This window comes from Lactuca virosa, chromosome 5 (genome assembly GCF_052849685.1).
Source record: "Lactuca virosa cultivar CGN04683 chromosome 5, Lactuca_virosa_CGN04683_v6, whole genome shotgun sequence".
In the NCBI taxonomy this organism is placed as follows: domain Eukaryota; kingdom Viridiplantae; phylum Streptophyta; class Magnoliopsida; order Asterales; family Asteraceae; genus Lactuca; species Lactuca virosa.
This window is the reverse complement of record NC_136430.1, coordinates 387,343,212-387,347,764: the sequence shown is the minus strand read 5'-3', so window position 1 is coordinate 387,347,764 and position 4,553 is coordinate 387,343,212. Positions and strand designations below refer to the sequence as shown.

At 32.3% G+C, this 4,553-nt stretch overlaps 1 long non-coding RNA gene across 1 annotated transcript; it reads left to right on the top strand.

The window, feature by feature from the left end:
- Positions 1 to 3,044: 3,044 nt before the first annotated feature.
- On the top strand, positions 3,045 to 4,452 carry LOC145111484 (uncharacterized). Its single transcript, XR_013710268.1, has 2 exons — positions 3,045 to 3,804; positions 4,136 to 4,452. It is a non-coding gene; the product is annotated as an uncharacterized LOC145111484 (long non-coding RNA).
- Positions 4,453 to 4,553: the final 101 nt, after the last annotated feature.

The window sequence follows — 4,553 nt, the reverse complement described above, 5'->3', positions numbered from 1 at the left end:
GAAGACCCAACTATGTACAAGAAAATAGTTGGCAACCTCATATATCTAACACTGACTCGACCTGATTTGGCGTTTGTTGTAGGTGTGCTGAGCCGGTTCATGCAAAGTCAAAGAAGATCTCATTTAGCTGCTATACGTAGAGTTCTAAGGTATGTAAAGACTACTCTTGACTATGGACTTGAGTTTAAGAGGGAGTCAAAGTGCAAGTTGTTTCGATATTGTGACGCTGATTATGTAGGAGATATAAACATACGTCGCTCAACAACTGGGTATGTGTTTATATTGGAATCTAGTGCAATATTATGGTGTAGTAAGAGACAACCAACAATCTCTCTCTCTCCACAACCGAGGCAGAGTATCGAGTAGCTGCAATGGAAGCTCAAGAATATGTGTGGCTTGTCCAGCTCCTGAAAGATCTGAATCAAAATGTAGATTAAGTATTCCACTCTTCTGTGACAACATGTCTTTGATTCAGCTGGCAAGGAATCCTACTTTTCATGCTAGGACCAAACACTTGGAAATTCATTACCATTTCATTCGTGAGAAGGTATTGGAAGGAGAGATTGACCTGGAATATGTGCGAACCTCAGAGCATGTTGCAAACTCCTTCACTCACTACTAGAAAAAGGTGGGATTTCCTACAAAAATTTCCTAGGACAAAAAAATTCTCGCTACTTCCTACACATTAGCGACGAACTTCCGAGGAAAACGTGTTTCTGATATTTCCTTAAAACTTCCTCGGTAATAAATAGGAAATATCGAGGAATTTTTCGTCCTCGGAAATTTCTACGCTTTTCCTAGGAAATAAATATATATTAAACATTCCTAGGTAGTTCCTCAGTAGTTTTTTTCCTACCATTTTATTATTATAAACAAATTATATCATTTTTTTAATATGCCAAAGAGCTTCATATTTACGTTAGAAGTATTTTGATTAAGTGGTTCCTAGGAAGTTTCTCAGAACTTCCGAGGGATTTCCTAGGAAATTTTCGAGCCAATGTCTCCCATTAAACATGTCAAACTTTTACCAATTGTCATAGGAAGTCCCTCAAAAGTTCCGACGATTTTCCTACGATATATATATATATATATATATATATATATATATATATATATATATATATAATGTTCCTCGGAAGTCCCTCGGTAGTTCCTACGTTTTTCCTAGGAAATAAATATATATTTAATGTTCATAGGTAGTTACTCGGTAGTTTTTTTTATACCATTTTATTATTATAAAGAAATTATGTTATTTTTTTGAATATGCCAAAGAGCTTCAGTAGTTTTCCTATGCAATACAAAATTTGTCACTAATCCCTTGGAACTATGTATGTATTTCCAAGGGATTTCCTAGGACCAAAACTTGTTTTTTGTTTCTTCGGGGTTTATGCGTTGTTTTTTCGTTCCATATTTTGTACAACTTTGTTATACATGCAATACTTTTATTTTCTAAAGTTATACGTATATACACATACCCAACCATACATATGTACACATACATATATATATATTTACAATGGTAAACAAATGTTTTGAGTAATGGGTTCTAATGGTGCAGACACATGTACGTATGTATATATCGTGTATAACTTGATGAAATAAAAGTAATTTAGTCGAACAAAATATAGAACGAAAAAAACGTCGTTTGTACATCAAAAAATGAAAAACAAATTATGCACCTATGAATTCTCTTGGAAATAAGTAAGAAATACCGATAGATTTCCTACACAATACAAAATTTGTTACTAATCAATTGGAAATGCGTAGGTACTTCTAAGGGATTTCCTAGGACCAAAACTTGTTTTTTGTTTTTTCGGGGTTTAAGCGTTGTTTTTCGTTCCATATTTTGTACAACTTTGTTATACATTCAATACTTTTATTTTCTAAAGTTATACCCAACCATACATATATACACATACATATATATATATATATATATATATATATATATATATATATATATATATATACAATGGTAAACAAATGTTTTGAGTAATGGGTTCTAATGGTGCAGACACATGTACGTATGTATATACCGTGTGTAACTTGATGAAATAAAAGTTATTTATGTATTATGAAGTCGAACAAAATATAGAATGAAAAAAACGTCGCTTGTACATCAAAAAATGAAAAACGGATTATGTTCCTAGGAATTCTCTTGGAAATAAGTAAAGAAATACCGAGGGATTTCCTACGCAATACAAAATTTGTCACATATCAATTGGAAATGCGTAGGTACTTCCAAGGGATTTCCTAGGACCAAAAACCCGTTTTTTATTTTTTCGAGGTTCAAACGTTATTTTTTCGTTTCATATTTTATAGAACTTTGTTATACATTAAATACTTTTATCTTATCAAGTTATACATATTATATACATACATATAGATTTGTAATGGTAAACTAATGGGAGTAATGTGTTGTGATGGTGTACAAACATGTATGTATGTATATATCGTGTATAACTTGTTGAAATAAAAGTAATTCATGTATAACGAAGTTGAACAAAATATAGAATGAAAAAAAACGATGTTTGAACATAAAAATATGAAAAAGCGGATTATGTTCCTAGTAAATCGCTTGAAAATGCATAGGGAATGCCGAAGGACTTCCTACACAATACAAAATTCATTACTAATCCCTTGGAAATATGAAGATATTTCCAAGGGATTTCCTAAGACCAAAACTCATTTTTTGGTTTTTCGGGGTTTAAAAATTGTTGTTTCGTTTCATATTTTGTTCAACTTTGTTATATGTTAAATATTTTTATCTTACTCAGTTAAATGTGATATATACATACATACATGCATTTGCACCTTTATAAATATATTACTTAAAACATTCATTTTTTATTCTATATTTATACTTGTGTATGTATGTGGGTAATAAATATAATTTAGTAAGCTAAAAGTATTTTGTGTATAATAAAATTGTAAAAAAAAGGAAAAATTATGTTCCTACCGTCGGAAGTTCCTACGCATTTTTGAGGAATCTATAATTTATTTATTATTTTCCACTTATTTTATAGCTTAGCCCAATTGTTTATGTTAGCCCAATAAAACTTGTTTGCCCTAATTCTTTCATTTCCTACCTGCAGCCAAAATCGATCAACAGCCTCCTCTTTTCTTCTTTATTTTCTTCCAACTTGTAGGTGGTTTACGTGGTGATTTCCGATGGGTATAAGGGTGGTCGAAGGTTTCGATGGTGATTGTCGGCAGTGGAGGTGGGTCGATAGTTTGAGATGGAAGCGGCGATGGTTGTTGGCGGTATAAGGATGGTTGTTTCCGGTTGTAATAGGTAGTGTTTGGTGTTGCGTTTTTTTGAACGACCAAGGAAAGAGGCTGAAATGGGTGGTGGCGAAGGTGGTTCTCGGTGAAGGTTTACGTGTGTGTTTAGGAAGATGATGAACAGGTGGTGGTGTTTGTTGGTTCTCGACGATGGTTTCGGATTCTGGTATGACGATATAAGGGTGGAGATATGTGTTTTGTCCGTAGTTCTAGGTGTTTAAAGCGGAAGGGAGGGGTGGTTCTAGGCTGTGATTTCCGGCAATGACAGCGGCCATTTTTGCAAGAAGGTATGTGGCTCCGGTGGTGGTGGTTTATGGTAATGCTTTGGTGGTGATTAAGGCGGCAGCAGGTGGGTAAGAAAAGTGATTTTTTCTATTCCCTTTTCGCCTTTTTGATTTCTCCGTTCTTACTTAGTATTTGGGTGTAATTGATAAATTGAATGAGTGATTGCTAAAGCAGATGTTCAGAACCAGTATATCCAAGTTCAAAGCTCCAACATTCCATGTTTTGAGACTTGAGGTAATCTTTTGTTTAGTTTTTTGATATTTTGGAATTTCGATTACTGATTCTAACAGATAGTTAGAATTGGCCCTTGGTTAGTTAATTGTAGTATAAATTATATTAAGGTTCTAATGAGAAATCCTATAATTCTGCAAGTATGATTACATTAGTTAACTTTTTATCCAAACTCTTCTTATGCTTTCTTTTTACGTTTTGAAAAAAAAAAACGATTCATTAATCAATTAGTATCATATCTATATATTTACTATAATAGATAAAAATGTTAATATGTATTTTGTTTTTCTATTTTTTTGAGTTTACTGATATGTTTGTTTTAACATTTTTTTAGGTTAGTGAGTTGGACCATAATCATCAAGAAATCAAGAAATGACCGAAAGACAAGCACTAATAGTTGAATTCATAACCCTCCTGGCAATCCAGCGAATGCACATTACACATTAGGTTATTTTAGTAAATATTTGTATGAGTTTTAGATATCTTTATTATGTTTTGTGATTTAGAGTTTAGATGATTATTAAAACTTGTGTCGTAATGTATTTAGATTTATTGTTTTTGTGTATGAGTTTTAAATATAATTTAGTCATTTGTATTAAAAATTTTCTGCATTTTTTTGCAATAAAATCGTAAAATTCTTATTTTTTTTAAGCTGCACATTTCCTAGGAAATTCCTAGGGACCTCTCTGTCACCAAAACCGTCACCAAAAACTGTCAAAAAAGTATGGTCCTAGGAAATTTCTCGAAAAAGT